This window comes from Capra hircus, chromosome 17, assembly GCF_001704415.2.
Source record: "Capra hircus breed San Clemente chromosome 17, ASM170441v1, whole genome shotgun sequence".
NCBI lineage: Eukaryota > Metazoa > Chordata > Mammalia > Artiodactyla > Bovidae > Capra > Capra hircus.
Window position 1 is genome coordinate 10723737 of NC_030824.1, and position 20005 is coordinate 10743741.

Here is a 20005-nt window from a genome sequence, read left to right on the forward strand (position 1 = left end):
AAGCGTCTTTTAATTTCATGGCTGCAATGACCATCTGCAGTGATTTTGGAGCCCAAAAAAATAACGTCTGACACTGTTTCCACTGTTTCTCCATCTATTTCCCATGGAATGATGGGACCAGATGCCATGATCTTCGTTTTCTGAATGTTGAGCTTTAAGCCAACTTTTTCGCTCTCCTCTTTCACTTTCATCAAGAGGCTTTTTAGTTCTGATTCACTCATACATGCATATATACCTTATTTTCAAATTCCTTTCCATTTATTGTTGTTCTTCAGTTGCTCGGTCATGTCTGACTCTGTGACCCCATGGTCTACAGCACACCAGGCTTCCCTTCCTTCACCATCTCCAGGAACCTGCTCAAACTCACGTCCATTGAGTCGGTGATGCCATCCAACCCTCTCATCCTCTGTCATCCCCTTCTCCCCCTGCCTTCAATATTCCAAGCATCAGGGTCTTTTCTAATGAGTCAGCTCTTCGCATCAGGTGGCCCAAGTATTGGAACTTCAGCTTCAGCATCAGTCCTTCCAATGAGTATTCAGGACTGATTTCCTTTAGGATGGACTAGTGTGATCTCCTTTCAGTCCAAGGGGCTCTCTTATAGGGTATTAAAAACTATCAAGCACTTTTATACAATTCTTTTTTTTTTTAATTTTTACAGAATCTTTTTGTTGTAGACCATTCTTAAGTCTTTATTGAATTTTTTTTAACAATATTGCTTCCATTTTATTTTTGGGTTTTTTTGGCCAAAATGCATGAGGGATCTTAGCTCCCCTACTAGGGATTGAATCTACACCCTCTGGATTGGAAGGTAAAGTCTTAACCACTGGACCTCCAGGGAAGTCCCCGATATACAATTTTTAAAGATTGCTTTCCACTTAACATTGTTACGAAACCTGCTCATATTCTTACGAAGAGTCCCTTCATTAAACTCTTCCTGGTTGCCCAGTCTGGATGTGTATCTAGTTCCTCCCTAGGCCCTGCCTGACAGTGCATCAACTTCAGGACAAAGCCCAAATCTATAGTTTCAGCCCAGAGCTCACATCGTCAGCCATGAACCTGGTCACTGTCTCCCCTTAAACATCCTACCCATATCTAGGACTCTGAACATCCCAAAAGGAGCCCATTAATCTCTTTCTGGTACCCAGTGAGGAACCTGGATGCTCCCTCTGCAACACCGCCCTCCTTCTGGTACCCAATCAGGAACCTGGACACCCCCTCTGCAACACCGCCCTCCACCAATCAGTCACCATCCCTGTCCATTCTCCTTGCTGACCAAATCATGAGGATAACCATCTATTCCCCGAGTTCCTCCTGTGTGCCCAGAACCATTTTGGAGCTGGGTATCTGGTGATGGGCAAGACAAACAAAGTCCTGGACATTTTGGTCAGGGAAACAGGAAGTAAACAAATGACTGTGTCAGATAGCGATAAGGAGGCAAAATGGGAACCTAGGTCTGACTCCAGAAGATTTGATGGTTTAAAAAAAAAAAAATTTATTTGGCTGCACCAGGTCTTAGTTGCAGCACCTGTGATCTAGTTCCCTGACCAGAGATCGAACCTTAGCCCTCTGTTTTGGGAGTGCAGAGTCTTAGCCACTGGGCCATCAGGGAAGTCCCCAGAGGCTTTGCTCTTTAACTGTGGCTTCTTTTGACTTAGAATCTCCATGACCTTCCCCTTCACAACCAGCTGGCATCTCCTGTTGTTTGCCAGCAGCTGGTCTTTGGACTGTGGGGACTCAGCTAACCTCACCCATCTCTTTGCTGGTGCTATTTTTCTGCCCAGACCACTGGCCACAGATACTCCTGCTCCACATCCATGCAAACCCTATCTATTCTCCAGGTGCCATTCAGATTCCTCTCTCTCTTCCCTAGCTCTTTCTTCTCTTCCTAAAAATAAACCTCCAATGTTCCAGCCCTCCCCAAGCTGTCCCTTCCCTGAACCATTTGACCTTGAACAAGTCACTCTCCTCATCAGTAAAACAGAGACCGTGAACATCTCCAGGGCCCCTCCCAGAGGCTTGAAGGAACCCGTGAGAATGAGGAGCCCTGAAAATGTTTTCATAGAGTCATATAGTTTTGCAAAACCAATCATTTCTTTTTTTTTTTTTTTCTTAAAGATGACCCTTTAATTGAATAAGCTTTAGCTCCCATAGAATCTGGATCTCCTTCTGCCTGTTCTCCATGACCCACTTGTCTACCTCTTAGAGTTTCCAGGGAATCGAGTGGAATTGTGTGTCTGAAGCTCTTAGTACAGTGCTTGGCATAGACTAGATACCCAATAACCGTTGGTCACATGATGGCCTTTACCTCCACCACCGTCAACGGTAGTCATTAGAGGCAAGCAAGAGAAACTGGCTTCAGCTAACTTGGGTTAAAAAAAAAAAAAAAGGAATTATTGAGAGAATTTCTAGCAACACCTAAAAATCAGCAGGAAGGCCGTTGAGCCAAGTCCAGGAGACAGACGGCAGCAAAGGTTGGTATCCTGGCAGGCAGAGGGATCCTGCCTCTCATCTCTGAGGTTCATGATCAACAGCATCATTCCCTTTTATGAGTTTACTTTTCCCCCCTCTGAAGAGGAGTGTTCTGGGCTTTGCAGATAAGACAAATAGGTCTGCCTTAAATATTTCTATTACTTAAAAGTTCATAAATCTATTGGTTTAAAACTGTCAGCACGATGGGAAAATTCTGAGATGGAGCCAGGCTTATCACCAGGCGAGGAATTTGCCCGAAGCGGGGGCAGTATACTGAGTGAAGGACAGTGGCAGTGCCCAGAAGTGAACTGTCTCCTCGGCCCACCCATGACTCTTGCCCTCAACAAGAAGCATTTAAAAATCTGGTTCTCATAGCCAGATGAAAAGCTTTTGCGGTGGGGAACTGGCCCACTGTTGATTCCTGTCACCAATGCCAGGGCCTTTTCGTCTGGCATGAGTTGACATCGGGGGCTGGTGCTTACCCACTCTCCCAGCTGGAATGGCCTTGTGTCTGGAAAATTAAAGGTACTTTCCACTTGCCCATCATTCCCCATTGAGCAGTCGGAAAAGACCTGATGTATCGGTGAACGTTTAGTAACAACCTCTCTTGGGTAGGGAGAGGCCCCGATTTGCTGGTTTTCATGGTGTAAATACTCCCAGCAAGGCTGATATCACTGAACACAGCAGGAAGAATTGCCACATTGCACCCATTATATGGAATTTTCACCACTCAATTTCAACAGGCAGAAATGACCTCGAGAAGATAGGAAGTGATACGTTTTGAGTATCTACTACATTTGTTTTGAACATATTTTATTTAACTGGGAATTTACATAATTTAACTTTTCATAATATTCATGTTTAAACAATGAATTCATAAACATCCTAGAAACTGAACACCTAACTTCACGTTGGTACAACCCAGTCCAACACAACAGTGGGTCTGGGCTCCCCTTTGGGATGTGGGATTGAACCATGACACCTCCACTTTCTGGCTCTATGACCCTGGGCAACTTATCTTATTTCACATGAGGACTTTCTCTGAACTAATGCTCATACAGAATTCATGATAAATCAATTTCTCTTCAAAGTCCTGGATTTGATCTTTGTGAGAACTCTGGTAGGTAGACAGATGGGGAGACTGAGGCATGGAGAGACCATGTGACTTGTCCAAGATCCCCGAGCTGGTAAGTGACAGGGCTGGGATTTGAGCTCACGCCCTCTGCCTCAGCTCGCTGTTCTGACCATTGCCCCATCCTGCCCCTCTTTTCTGTGGAGCGGCACCTTGCTCTCTGCATATAAAATGCAGATGTGTTTCTGCATCTCCTGGGGTGGTGATAAGGATATAAGGAATACATGAATTAAACCAAGGGACCATTTGGTGTGGCACCCGGCATTCTAGACGCCCCCAGTTCACGGTCATCTCCAATGAAGGGAAGAGGTTCTGCCTGAACCAAGAGGGGAGGGCTGTGCCATCAGCTGGCTGTGAAGAGCATGGATGAGTCATCAGCTGTCATTCTATTACCCAGGCTTCAGGCAGCCAGCCTCTTATCTCTACTCCCTTGGTGAAACTATGCTCTCTCCCCGCAGAGAAACCTCAGCACACAGCGCTGGTGGATTTGGAAAACGAAATCAATTTAAAACTTCAATAAGTGTCCGAATCTTGCCATCTGACCCACTGGGTGTTACACAACTGAAATTTAGCCTTTCCCCAGCCTTCCAAGGTTGCCTTTGAGAAAGATGGGCGGATACCTCCATCAGCAGCTGTCACTCACCGTGTGTGTGTGTGTGTGTGTGTGTGTGTGTGTGTGTGTGTGTGTTAGTTGCTCAGTCATGTCCAACTGTTTGCGATACCATGGACTGTAGCCCATCAGGCTCCTCTGTCCATGGGATTCCTCAGGCAAGAATACTAGAGTGGGTTGCCATTCCCTTCTCCAGAGGATTTCCACGACCCAGGGATTGTACCCGGCTCTCCTGCATTGCAGGCAGATACTTTACTGTCTGGGCCACCAAGGTCATTCACCATAGGAGAAGAAAAAGCCTGAGTAGCAGGAAACCCAGGATGCCCTCAATGGTCCCTCTGAACCTCAGGCTGGAATTTCTTCCCTCTCTCTCTCAGTGCTCTGAAACGGTATGCTTCTTTGTCCTCTGGCTTCCTCTTGGATTTTGCCAAGAAAAGATTGGAAGAGGGTAGGAGGAAAGAGAGAGATGGGGGTATCTCTTCTCCTGCCCCTCCACCACCCCCTCCCCATGCCAGCCCAGTACGGGTTTGGCAGCCACTGTCTTTCTCTACCAAAACCTGCAGCTTCTTCCAGGCGGTGCTCTCGTAAACTCTTGTTCTCTCCAGGTACCAGAAACCTCTACGTCACCTGCCTCATTGGGTCTGAAGCCAGCAATAATTTCCCCACCTTCGTCAGCCTCCAGGCTCTCCGCCACCCCTCTGAGTTCCCTTAACCCAACCTCTGCCTTTGCAAACAACTCTTCCTTCAACTCTCTTTGACCCCTCAAGTGTGCATCTACTTCCTGGCTATTTCCTGCTGGGATGTCAAACCCCTCTCTGAGCCTCAGTTTCTCCATCCGCGAAATGGGATGGCTCCTGCCCAGATCACCTTGCAGAGGTTGCCTCAGGGGCAAAGCAGACCCTGGATGGGAAAATCCCCTGGGGAAAAACAAAAAGTTCAAAGTGCCACCCAGGAGCCAGGCATTAGTGTTATTAATAAAAGCCAGATAGGCCTCCTCCATTTGCCTCGGCATCCCCCTCCCCTCTCACGCCCCCTGACCCTTCCACGGCTCAGCCTGGCCAGCCTCCTCCCCTGGGTGATGTTCCCGCTAAAGCCATCTTCCATTCCCCCGCCGGCCCTGCACCTCCGTGTCTGCCGAGGGATGAAGTGCCCGGCTAATATAAGCGTGTTTACATTAAAATATAAGGACAATTACACCAGCCGATCTAATAGTCGGCTCTGTATATGTTACCAAGTACTTAGGGCTCTCTTTTGGAAAGCCATTATGCCCATGTGATTTCCCTCAAAGCCTTTCTTGAGGATTTTGTTTTGACAGGAGGGCATTAAGGGGTTGAAACTGATAGCGTAAGCACACCACTTACACACTTTGATCAAATCGGCCCATAATTCTCCTAGAGAAAGTCTTGTATATATTAGGAAGGAAATTAATTTTATGACCGCTGTGGCTTTGCTGGTTAATGGCCCAGCAAGTCAGCCTGCCCCAGAAGGCGGGCTGTGGGAGGTGAACTCACCACTTTCCTCCCAGGCTCACCATCCACGGGGGAGGATGCTCCACAAGGAAGGACAATCCAGAGGGTACTAGCCAGCGGGAACCTGGGATGCTGCAGGACACAGATGCAGGGGAAGCTGCAACCTGTTCCTTCTGACCGCACCTCTGCCTCGGGGCTATCCCAGCTGGAATGCCCACGGTGCACCCACAGAGTGATGCACATTTGGCTCACGCCCAGAGCCCAGGTCACAAGCTCTTGGCAATGGGAGAAATTCAAAGACCATAATTCAGAAGACCGAGGCAGTTGACGTGGTAGCACACGTTTCTATGAATTAAGAAACAAACTATAGAGAAGAACAGAATTTATATAGTGGGAAGATCTCGTTTTGTCTCAGTCTCTCCGTCTCCCTGCCATGCCACTTAATGAGGCAGCCTGGATGGGAAGGAATTTTGGGAGGGAGTGGATACATGCATATATACGGTTGATTCCCTTCACTGTTCACCTGAAATTATCACAACATTGTTAATCAGGTATACCCCCATACAAATAAACAGCTTTTTAAAAAAATAATTAAGGGATATAAGTTTTTTTAAAAAAATACTTGCTCCAACGTGGGTATAAGGTGCCAGATGCAAACAAGGTCTCTTGGGTTCTTCTGGGCTCCTGGGTGCTGGGTGTGACTCCAGGGGTGCAGATGATAGCGTTTTGTGTTAATACAACATGTACCCAGGCAGCCACTTCCTCTGGCCACTTAAAATAGAAGAAATACCAACTTGTTTCCACTCCTGAGAGCTGATGGTGAGTAAAGGAGCACTTGGGGTACGTGTGGTTCTTGTTCTTCTTGTGAATTTTAGAACTTAACTTCCCCTTAAAAGACAACTCCTTGTACTTAAAAAAAAAATTCAAGTCGATTTTTAAAAATCTATGAAAACTAATGTGAACATCATCAGACTGGGGGGAGGGGTGGTGGAAGAGGTGAAACCACATCACAAATGTGGATAATTGTTGGACAATTGGTGATAATTAGGCGGGGTACGTCGTGCTATTCTGTTGACTGTAAATGTTTGAAAGTTTCCACAATAATAAAGGAAAAAAAGTTCAGGCTGGGGAACTTCCCTGGTGGTCCAGCCATTAAGACTTCGCCTTCCAGTGCGGGGAGTGAGGGTTCGATCCCTGGTTGGGGTACAAAGATCCCACATGCCATGTAGCCAAAAACCAAAACATAAGAGAGAAGCAATATTGTAACAAATTCAATAAAGACTTAAAAAAAAAAACCTCAAGGCTAATTCTCTAATGACATCATTTCTACTCTTTTGAGTTCTAGAATGCTTACCGAAGACAGGGAGAAAAGAATAGAGTCAATATCTCATGGCAAGAATCGAGTGTAGCCTCATAGTACATGTTGTGTGTAAGAATGTCACTCATGACAAATGTCTGGGGGGGGGGGTTGTTTGTTTTTTCTCTGAACCAAAGGAATGCAAGAGTTTCTGGCATACAACAGCAAGGCATGAATTTTGTAGTCATGTGACCAGTTTTCCCCTCCCAGTTCAGTCTCTGTGGACCTTACGCAAGTGGCTTGACCTCTTTGAATCTCAGTTTCTTCATCTGCAAAATGGAGAGAAGGAATTATTTGACAGGATTATACGATAACAACACAGGGAAGCTGCCTGGCACAACCCAGGCACTGAGTGGTTGGCATTTTCCACATGCGTGAGTTTTCGACACTCTCCGAGGAAGCCCCTTTTTCTAATAACAAGGCTCTGTGATTTTCCTCTGGGCAACTGCCCAACTTCCCCTTTAGAGTCTGTGTGGCTTAGGTGTTGTTGACTCCACTCCCAGCCATGGTCATGGGTGTGTGACCCAGGAGGATCAATCACATCCCCTTCCTGCCTTTGAAACTGAGTTGCAGAGGTCACGTGACCCTGTTAGAAGCAGGGTGCATCAGTACACTTTCACTGGGTCTCTTCAGCAAAAAGCATGCTCCTGCTATATATCGCAGGTGAGCATGGAGACCTAGAGTTTCCATCAGCCTCTATTCAGAGGAAAGCCAGGATGGAGGGAGCTTGAACAGAGAAGGGAGAGAGAGAAAGAAAGCCAGTCCCTGGTTCAAGCTATTCCTCCACCCATTGGATTTTTCAGCCTCGGTATCCAATTAATGTCCTTTGGGACTTAAGCCAGTCTTAGGTTTTCTATCACTTGCAGTGGAAAATTCTAATATGATTATGGTTGTCATTATCATTATTAAGATCACTTGTCAGAACAGCCTGTTTTTTAACCAGTACATAAACATCTTTCTGAGATGGTGCCCTTTGGGATTTGTTCTTCTCAGATGGTATTATCCACTCAGCTTTGTAATTTGTAGTATTTTGTCGTACGTCTTGTCATCGGTGTCGTTGCCACATCATGGATGGGTGTGAGGACTCTGGTCTAACAGGGCTGACGAGGGAGAGGGAGGAGACAGTATCCTGCCAGGCAAACTGTCCAAATGCCTAGTCTCTTGGTAAGGCCTCTAGCATCACACCAGTGGATCTGCGAGCTTGAATACTCTTCAACACACTTTCGGGGCTATTGATGCTTCGGAAATTGCAGCAAGGCAATTGCAGCTAAGAAGTCCACAACCAGCTTGGGCAATCAGGGACCCAAACCTCATTAGCCCATGTTCCAGTTATCTGTTGCCAAATAACACATTGTTCCCAAATTAAGGGTGGAAATCAACAATCATTTTATAGGCTCACAGATTCTGTGGGTCAAGAATTGAGAAAAGGCACAGTAGGCTGACTTAGCTCTGATTGATCGTAGCTGGAGCTTCGGCTTGGAAGACAAATGCATAGCAGTGACTTGAACAGCTGGAATCATCTTGAAGCTGCTTAACCATGGCCAGTCCTTGGGCTGGGATGACTGGAATGCTAGGCTCAGCCAGGCTTGTCAACTGGAACCCCAGACATGTGGCCTCCCCATACAGCTCGGGCTTCATCCAGCATGGCGGCTGGGTTCCAAGAGGGAACATTTAGAGAAGAAACATTCCCAGAGAATGAGGTGCAGACTGCATGACCTGCTTCTGGGACTCAACCTTGGGAATCAGGCAGCCTCACTGATGCCATCTTCCAAATGGGTCCCTAAGGCCACCCAGATTTAAAGGGAAGGGAAGAAGATTCCACCATTTGGTGGCAGAGCAGCAGGTAACATGGCAGAAGAGTGTGATGGATGAGAGGCATCACTGCAAAGAAGTCTGGAAAATATCATCCACCATGGCCTACAGGTACTGCCGCTGTGCTGAAGGTGGATATAACATCCGGTGTTTACTAAGCACTTATTAGGTGTGAAGTATGGTGCTCAGCAGTTTGTATACATGATGGCGTTGCATTCTCACAACACTCTCTGCCTCTGTGAGGCAGTTGCTATCTTTATGTTCGTATAAAAGTGGAGGACACTGTGGCTCAGAGAGGGCAAGCAACTTGCCCCAAGTCATCCAGCTAGCAAGTGGAGGACCTGACATTTGAACCCGGGCCTACGTGAATCTAGCTGCATGCTCCATGCCATGCTGGTTTGCTCCACGTGCACACTGAGTGCACGCGAGTGTGCTCGCTGAGTGTGCTCAGTCCCTCAGTCATGTCTGACTCTTTGTGACCCCATGGCCTATAGCCCTCCAGGCTCTTCTGCTGTTTTGCCTACAACTTCCTTTTTCCTCTTCCACTCTGTTCCCACTCTGCTTGTCCTTGAGAAAGTCTTCTGTTTTTCAAAAAAGGCCCTGGGAATCCCCTGGCAGTCCAGTGGCTAGGACTCTGTGTATGAGAGCCAAGGGCCTGCGTTCAGTCCCTGGTTGGGGAACTAAGATCCCAGAAGCCATGCAATGTGGCCAAAAAATGAATAAAGAAGATAAAATGGATAGCTAAAAATTTTTTAATTAAAAAATGGAAAATAAAAAGGTCCTGCTCTTCCTTTTCTGATTTCATCAAGATACATCAAGGTTAAGAGCCTCATCTTGACTTTCATAGATAAAGCAGAGGCTACTCTCTGACACTGAAAAGAGACAAAAATATGGGACCTCCATGGTGGCTCAGTGGTTAAGACTCCGAGCTCCCACCACAGGGAGTGTGGGTTCGATTCCTGGCCAGGGAACTGAGATACCACATGCCTCACTGTGTGGCCAAGAAGTTTAAAAAAAAAAAAAAAAGTTTCTAAAACCAAGCCTCAGAGAGAGACAGTAACTTATCAAGGTCACACTCAAGTTTCCCCGGCTCAAATTACCAATCCGTTCATGGATTGCACATCACCTTTGAACAGCACCTAGGCTGGGCCTCCCTGTAATATGTAAGGGGAGGGTCCCCGAAGCTCCCGTCTGCCTCACCGTGACCAGTCCTTCTTTTCCACCCCTCATCCCATCAGAGGATTCCCTGTGTCTCCAATCAGGCTGCTCCCAGGGTTGTCAGGCACATAAATGATGGATTTCCTTGGCCCCTGTCTCTCCCCATCTCTGCCCAGTCTCCCTGCCCTCAATCCCACACCAGCCTTGGCCTCCCAAGCTATCTCATCCCCTCCCCGGGATGGGAGTGAGGGTGGGGGACTGGGGCACATTCAGAGAGCGTCCAGCCCTGAGAAATGTTTACACTAGAGATTAGCATTTATCTCTATACTTTCAACCTCTCTCCCCATGCTCACGGCTGCTGTCTGCCTCGAGTCAGGGGGGTGGGTAGTCCCCAGAGATGAGAGCCAGCCAGGCTGGGGCCATCTCTCTGGCCTCTGGGTCCCCAGAACCCCCTTTCCCGCCATCTTTAGAGATGGTCCCCTTGTGAGGTTCTCATTCGATCTCTGAAAAACCCTGTGGTTTCTGGACAAAGGCTGAAGCCTCTGTAAAAATGTTTAGGAAGTGGGCTTTCACCAGACACCGAATCCAGCCGCTGGCGCCATGATCCAGAACTATGAGAAACAAATTGTTTGTAAGCCACCCAGTTTTCGGTATTTTGTTGCAGGGACCCAAACAGACTAAGACATTACAATATATGGTGAGCTTCATCCATGTGCCAGCCACTTGCCTAAGGCCTTTTCTTCTTTTTCAATATTTATTTAATCTCAGATACCTGAGATCTTTGATCTTTGTTGTGGCATATGAGATTTTTTTTTTTTTTTTTCAGTTGCAGCATGCTAACTCTTATTCGCAGCATATGGGATCTAGTTCCCTGACCAGGGATCAAACTCGGGTCCCTTGCATTGGGAGCACAGAATCTTAGCCACTGGACCACCAGGGAAATCTCCCAAATGCACTTTCAAATGGTGTCTTTACAGGTATCTTAATGAAGAGGGTCTCATTATTGACCTCTGTATAGGAGAAAGGATGGTGCCCCTTTGCCCAAGGCAGCCCATCAGGATGGTTGTAGAGCTTGGTTTTAGAGGCTGAGCCTCTTTTGCACCTCATCTGCAAGGAATGTGGTCGACCCAGAGGAGCTGTGCTCTAGGTCAATGATTCCCAACTGAGACCTGAGCAGCAATGGGAATACTTGTTAAAAATGCATAATCTGGGGCCCTCCCAGACCTGCTGCCTCAGAAACTCTGAGCTTGGGGGCCAGCAATCTACATTTTAACAAGCTGCTTGGGTGGTCCTCCTGATTGGAAGTTTGGGAACATCTGCTCTAGTCTAGGGAGATCCCAGACTCCTGGAAATCTGTGACCTCAGAAGGAGGTCACAAGCCTGTCCCTGCAAGGCTCTGGGCCAATTAAAGGCGCAAGAGAGGTAAACAAAAGATGGAGAGAAGAGAGAAGGTGGAAAGAGACAAGAAGGAGGAAGAGGTGAGAAGAAAAGGAAGCACAGAGTGAGGACCAGTTATCAAGCAAGGAATTGGATATAGGCATTGCTAGAAGGCAATGGCAACCCACTCCAGTACTCTTGCCTGGAAAATCCCATGGACGGAGGGGCCTGGTGGGCTGCGGTCCATGGGGTTGCTAGGAGTCGGACACGACTGAGCGACTTCACTTTCACTTTTCACTTTCATGCATTGGAGAAGGCAATGGCAACCCACTCCAGTGTTCTTGCCTGGAAAATCCCAGGGACGGGGTCGCCTGGTGGGCTGCCGTCTATGGGGTCACACAGAGTCGGACACGACTGAAGCGACTTAGCAGCAGTGGGTAGAAAAAGAACATGCCTCAGCACAATAAAGGCCGTATGTGACAAACCCACTATTAATATCATATTCAATGGTGAAAGGATGAAAGTATTTTCTCTGAGAGGGACAAGGGAAGGATGTCCATTTTCACCACTTTTATTCAACAAAGTATTGAAAGTCCTAGCTGCAGCAATCAGACAAGAAAAGAAACAAAGATATCCAAAGAAAGAAAGAAGTAAAATTATCACTGTTTGCAGATGACATGATGCTATATAGAAAACTCCAATAGACTTCACCAAAAAACTATTAGAACTAATCAATAAATTCGGTAAAGTTGCAGGATACAAAGTTAAGACACACAATTCTGTGGCATTTTTATATGCTAAAAGCAATCTATCAGAAAGAGAAATTAAGGAAACAACCCCATTTACAACTGCATTAATCAGAATAAAATACCTAGGAATACATTTAATCAAGGAGGTGAAAGAAAGACCTGTGCTCTAAAACTGCAAGACATTGATGAAAGAAAGTGAAGACAATTCAAATAAATGGGAAGATAAGGCCATGCTCATGGATTGGAAGATTTAATATTGTAAAAATGTTCATACTACCAAATGAAATCTACAGATTCAATGCAATCCCCATCAAAATCCCAATGTCATTTTTCACGGAACTGGAACAACTGATCCTAAAATGTGTTTGGGACCATAAAGATCCCAAGAGTCAAAGCAAAAATGGGGAAAAAAAGAATGAACTTGGAGGTATCATGCTCCCTTTATATAATCTTTTATAAAGATTATAGTTTGAAATCAAACTATAATAGCAATCGAAAATCATGGTACTGGAACAAAAATGGACACATAGATCAACAGAACGCAACACAACAAAGAGCTCAGAAATAAACCCACACTTAAACGCTCAGTTACTCTGTAACAAAGGAGGCAAGAATACATAATGGGGGAGAGACAGCCTTTTTAGTGAATGCTGTTGGGAAAACTGGACAACCACATATAAAATAATGAACCTGGACAATTTTCTTACACTATATACACAAATAAATTCCAAATGAATTAAAGGCTTAAATGTAAGACCTAAAATCATAAAATTCCTAGAAGAAAACATAGGTAGGACTCTCGGATCAGTCTTAGCAATATTTTTTTTTGAGTCTATCTCCTTGGGCAAGGGCAACAGAAGCAACAATAAACAAGTGGGGCTACACTGAACTGAAAAGCTTTTGGAAAGAAAACCATCACCAAAATTAAAAGACAACCTGCAGAATGGTAAAGATATTTGCACATAATAAAGTTACTTAAAGAAATCATACAACTCAGTTGAAAAACAACAACAATCCTATTTTTAAAAGGACAGAGGACCTGAATAGATATTTCTCCAGAGAAGACTTACAGATGGCCAACAGACCCGTGAAAAGATGCTCTAAATCACTAATCATCAGGGAAATGCAAGTCAAAACTACAGTGAGAGTTCACCTCCCACCTGTCAGAACAGTTATCATCAAAAGGACAATGAATAACAAGTGTTAGTGAGGATGTAGCGATAAAGGAACACTTGTGCACTGCTGGTGGGAACATAATTGGTGCAGCCACTATGGAAAACAGTATGGATGTGCCTCAGAAAAGTAAGCATAGAACTACCATACAGTCCGTCAATTCCACTCCTGGGTAGTTTTTCCAAAGGAAACAAAAACACTCATTTGAAAAGATACGTGCGCCCCGATGCTCATTGCTACATTACGTACAGTAGCCAGCCAAGGTAAGGAAGTGGCCTGTGAGAATTAAGATGAGTAGATGAAGACGATGTAGTGTATATACAATGGAATACTCAGTTCAGTTCAGTTCAGTCACTCAGTCGTGTCCGACTCTTTGCGACCCCATGAATCACAGCATGCCAGGCCTCCCTGTCCATCATCCAACTCCCGGAGTTCACTCAGATTCACGTCCATCGAGTCAGTGATGCCATCCAGCCATCTCATCCTCTGTCGTCCCCTTCTCCTCCTGCCCACAATCCCTCCCAGCATCAGAGTCTTTTCCAATGAGTCAACTCTTCACATGAGGTGTCCAAAGTCTTGGAGTTTCAGCTTTAGCATCATTCCTTCCCAAGAAATCTCAGGGCTGATCTCCTTCAGAATGGACTGGTTGGATCTCCTTGCAGTCCAAGGGACTCTCAAGAGTCTTCTCCAACACCACAGTTCAAAAGCATCAATTCTTCGGCACTCAGCCTTCTTCTCAGTCCAACTCTCACATCCATACATGACTACTGGAAAAACCATAATGGAATATTAATCAGCCATAAAAATGGGAAATCCTGCCGTTGTGACAACGTGATTGAACCTAGTGGGTACTATGTTGAGTAAACGAAGTCTGACAAAGAAAGACAATTACTGTAGGAGCTCACGTTTATGTGGAATCTAAAACATAAAACAAAAGGCCAAACAAAACAGGAACAGACTCACAGACACAGAGAGCAAACCGATGGTTGCCAGGCAACATGGGAGTTGGAGGGCAGGTGATTGGGTGGAACAGGTGAAGGGAATTAAGAGGTACATACTTCCAGTTATTACAAAAATGTATTTGTTGTTGTTCAGTCACTCAGTCATGTCCGACTCTTTGTGACCCCATGGACTGCAGCACACCAGGCTTCCCTGTCCTTCACCATCTCCTGGAGCTTGCTCACACTCATGTTCCTTGAGTCTGTGATGCCATTCAACCATCTCATCCTCTATTGTCCCCTTTTCCTCCTGCCCTCAATCTTTCCCAGCATCAGGATCTTTTCCAATGAGTCAGCTCTTCACATCAGGTGGCCAAAATATTGGAGCTTCAGCTTCAGCATCAGTCCTTCCAATGAAAATTCAGGACTGATTTCCTTTAGGATGGACTGGTTGGATCTTCTCGCAGTCCAAGGGACTCTCAAGAGTCTTCTCCAACACCACAGTTCAAAAGCATCAATTCTTTGGTGCTCAGCCTTCTTTATGTTCCAACTGTCACATCCATACATGACTACTGGAAAAACCATAGCTTTGACTAGATGGACGTTTGTTGGCAAAATAACATCTCTGCTTTTTAACATGCTCTCTAGGTTGGTCATAGCTTTTCTTTCAAGGAGCAAGCACCTTTTAATTTCATGGCTGCAGTCACCATCTGCAGTGATTTTGGAGTCCAAGAAAATAAAGTTTGTCACTGTTTCCATTTTTTCCCCATCTATTTGACATGAAGTGATGGGACTGGATGCCATGATCATCATCTTTTGGATGTTAAGTTTTAAGCCAGCTTTTTCACTCTTCTCTTTCATTTTCATCAAGAGGCTCTTTAGTTCTTCACTTTTTGCTATAAGGGTGGTATCATCTGCATATCTGAGGTTATTGATATTTCTCCCAGCAATCTTGATTCCAACTTGTGCTTCATCCAGCCTGGCATAAGAAATATAATCAATAATACTGTAATCATTTATATAGTTACTAGATTTATCATGGTGATCATTTCATAATGTATTTAGTTTTCAAATTACTATGTTATATACTGAGACACTAACGTAATATTGCATGTCAACTATACTTCAATTAAAAAGTCGACTATTTCTTGACTATTCACAAGAAAAATAAAGAAAGAAAAGAAGCGAGGAAGCAAAAAAGAAAAAAAAACATTATTTATGGGAAAAAGAGAAAAAAAAATCTGTCCTTCTCTTCCATGTTACTAGTCAAAGTATGGTGATGACTGAGGATATTTTTCATTTTTCTTTCTTCCCAAATTTTCCCATATTGGGGGATGGCATGGGTATAACTTTAGAAATAGTATTTTTGTAAACAGGATAAATGTTTTTCAATAACATAAATGACAAGGAAAGAGTTTAAACTGTTGGAATGTACAAAGAAGACTTCTAAAATGCACTGATGACTATAATACAATGTGCTAAATACCCCCAGAGTTCAGGGTTTTTCCTAAACAAAAGGTGTGAGAAGAAAGGGGAAATATATCAGGAGATAGTACATTGGTCACAAAACTGGCACTGTCTGAGGAATTTCCCAAGTCATTCTGACTTGAGAAGGTCCCCACTGCCTCAGAAGAGACTAGTATACAGGTTCAATAAGGCGAGAAAAGTGGCAGGTAACTGGCGATGGGTTTGTAAAATTGTTGGGAAGTATTCCAGGCAACAGCATCCCAAGGAGGCAGAAGGGATGAATCCTGGAGTAAGGCACCCACAGTCTCCCCTGCCAGCCAGAAATGGGAATAAACCTCCAATGGCTGCCGAGCTGGGGAATGACCCTGCAGAAGAGGTTGCCCCATGAGCTGTGGCTAACGGCTCATAGTAGCAGCAGTGCCAAGACCTCCCACCATGCTGGCCCAACTTGAGACAACTTGAGAGGGCCATTCTAATTCCAGAATTTTCCATGCTGTTACCTAGGACCAAGTCTCAGCCACAGCTCCACCTTCCCCTATGCCCACACCTGCAGCCTTCACCTCCCTTCCACAGCTAGAAAGAGCATCCTCTAATAAACCGCTTGCATCCCAAGCTTGACCTTAGAGCCTGTTTCCCAAGGAACCTACCAGCGTCTGCCTGTGCTCAGTCGATCAGTCTTGTCTAACTCTTTGCAACCCCATGAACTATAGCTTCTTTGCAACCCCATGAACTATAGCTGCTAGGCTCCTCTGCCCACATGATGTCCTAGGCAAGAATACTGGAGCAGGTTGCCATTTCCTCCTCCAGAGGATCTTCCAACCCAGGGATCAAACCCGCGTGCCTTCTGCTAACGGTATTGATCTTGGGTGGAGTGATCTCCTTCTGCCTCGTTTCCTTTTCTGTAAAATGGGGGTAGGAATGATGCCCACCTCATAAACTGGTTGTGAACATTAAATTATCATATATTATCTGATATGTCCAAAGTGTCTAGAGGAGTGTTGAGCATGCAACAAGCACTCAATTATTGTTACCTATTCTTTTTTAATTTTATCTTTTTTTTTTTAATTTTAGGATAATTACTTTACAATATTGTGTTGATTTCTGCCATACACACACATGGATTAGCCATAGAGGTACATAGGTCCCCTCCTTCTTGAATCTCTCTCCCACCTCCCACCCCTTCCCACCCCTCCTGATTGTTGAACACCAGATTTGCATTCCCTGAGTCATACAACACATTCCCACTGGCGATCTCTTTTATATATGGTGGTGTATATGTTTCAATGCTACTCTCTCAAATCATCCCACCCTCTTCTTCTCCCACGGTGTCCAAAAGTTATTGTTACCTGTTCTTGTTTAATTTTCAACCCCTGTACATAAGAGCATGTTAGGAGGGGTTCTGCTGAAAGATAGTCATTTCTAGTTCTAATTCTATCTGGGCATCACCCGTATCTACTTGAGGCAGGTATTTTCTGTGTATCCTGGGCCAGCTCCCCACCATTCTATAGCCTGCTCTGTGCTTAGGAGGTGAACTCATGTGGACTGTACCCTTGGCTCCTACACTTGCCACCTTCTGGTTGGGTTCAGCCTTTGGGGCCCCCAGGAGGAGGTAGGAAGTGGGGAGCAGAGTTGGGTTTCAGTATTTACTCCAGGGTTTTTCCCTTGGATTGGATGTGACTTCAACATAGAGTCACGGCTTTTCTCCAGGTAGCCATCTCCATGTAAGTTTCAACTTTGAATTCCAATGACTACTACTTCCTCTTATCCCTTTAAACCTAGGCATGCATGCATGCGTGCTCAGTCGTGTCCAACTTTTAATGATCCAACAGACTGCAGCCCACCAGGCCCGTCTGTCCATGGGATTTTCCAGACAAGAATATTGGAGCAGGTTGCCATTTCCTCCTCCAAGGGATCTTCCCAACCCAGGGATCGAACTCACATCTCCTCTGTCTCCTGCATAAGTGGGCAGATTCTTTACCACTGAGCCACCTAGGAAGCCCAAATTTGCTATTACAATTCACAAAACATCCCCTAGCCCTTACCAGCATCTGTGCTCCTGCCCACAGCTTTATAAATGGTCTCCTTATCCAACTCCCTTCAAATTACCCAGTTCATGTCACCATGAGTTGGGACCCCAAATGTCTTTCTTCTGGGACCCCAAATGACATATTATTTTACTTTTCTTGCCCTCTTTTTTATTGATGTATACTTGATACACAATATTATACAAGTTACAGATATAGCACAAAGTGAGTCACAGTTTTTAAAGGTTATACTCCATTTCTTATAAAATATCAGCTCTGTTCCCTGTATTGCACAATATCTCCTTGGAACTTATTTATGTTAGACTATTTTTCATTCAACAGACTTCACTGAGCCCACATGGTAAGCCAAACCACATGCTGACCACCTCATGAGCCTAAGTCAACTCAGCCCTCCAACAGCAAAGATGGTCCTCACACCCCTGGGCGTGGATGCAAAGAGAGGATTCAACCACCTGGGAAGACAGGACCTGAAAGTTCATTTCACACAGAGAGGCTAATGAGCTACCCATTTGCTGTTTCTTTCAAAGGCATTTCCATTCCCCAACTCTCGGCAAGAGAAACAGGGGTAATTGTGTTCTTGGCTTTCTCCGCTGAGTGCTGTGCAGAATTTAGAAGTTGAAACCCAGTCAACATAAATTGTAGCTCCAATTATTTTTATGAGACCAGCTGTTCTTCCCCCATAAATGGGGACTGGGGAGGAAGAGGGTGATGCTTGAGCCACAGTTATTCATTTCTTGCTGGTGCAGTGTCAGGCAGTGTAACCCCTGGGTTGGAAAAGCATCTCATGGAGCTACAGCCACCATCCCCCCACCAACCTTCATAGTACCACCTACCTCTGTACCTGCCTGGTACCCCAGAGGGAGGAAGGCTCCAGAACAGGCAAGCAGAAGTGGATGGAGAATCAGCGAGGCAAATCCTCAACCTGTTGGTTCCAAAGCATGACACTTATATATCCCATTGAGAAGGGGTCAACTGAATCTACTCATAGAAGGGTCCATAATGCCCTTCGCTTTTCCTCTCCAGGAAAACCTGTCCTTTGTCCAAGTTCCAACTTCCTTCTGCAAAGTGTGAGGTTATGATGGAAACAGTCAATTTTGTTTACTTTGCCTGTAATATAGCTCCGGCCAGGGGAATGAGTCCTGAGAAAAGGCTGTGTTCCAAAGGCTGCTGCTGTGAGCTCTGGGCCTGGGATCTGAGAGTGTGGCTTTGGCTACTCCGTGGTACCAGGAGAATGTGGGGTATCTGTTTCCTTGCCTTGCAAGTGACTTCCAAGAGCTTGCTGCTGCTGCTGCTGCTGCTGCTGCTGCTGCTGCTGCTGCTAAGTCGCTTTAGTCATGTCCGACTCTGTGTGACCCCATAGATGGCAGCCAACCAGGGTCCCCCATCACTGGGATTCTCCAGGCAAGAACACTGGAGTGGGTTGCCATTTCCTTCTCCTATGCATGAAAGTGAAAAGTGAAAATGAAGTCGCTCAGTCGTGTCCGACTCCCAGCGACCCCATGGACTGCAGCCCACCAGGCTCCTCTGCCCATGGGATTTTCCAGGCAAGAGTACTGGAGTGGGGTGCCATTGCCTTCTCCAGTTCCAAGGGCTTACCAGCCCACAATGTATCATTCCACCAGCCTCTCCCTACACACACTGCAAGTAAAAAAGAAACACAAAATATAAAAGTTGTGGTGGGAGGGCAATTTATTAGTCAGAATAGAACTTAAGTCACTAGAGCAAAGGCCAAAATAAATAGGGCTCCAGGAAGATACAAATTTACTTCTCCTCTTGGTGATAGTCTGAGCACAAGTGACCCAGGGCTATTGCAATGGCTCCATGGAGAGAAGGTTGTTCACATTGGGTTTCTCTACCATAGTCAACCCGAGCCTTCTTCATCATGGGCCAAGAAGGCTGCTGCTCACTCAGCCAATGGGGAAGGGGAAGAGGAAGTAGAGGACACATCCCTACCCTTTGATGGCACAAGGAGGAAGTTGTATATGTCACTCCTTCTCACATCCTATTGGCTAGAATTTAGTCACATGGCCATGAACAGCTGCAAGGGAGGCTGGGAAATGTAGTCTTTATCTACATGACCAGCTGCAACTTGGCAGTTCATAAATAGTTCTTTGCCAGTGGAACAGTCTAATACAGTCATTAAAAGCACAGATTTTACAGGCAGGCAGTCCAGGGTTTGACTCACAGATCCCCAACTTTCTTGCTGTGGTCAGTGATCACTGAAGTAGAAAAATCCACATAAACCCAGT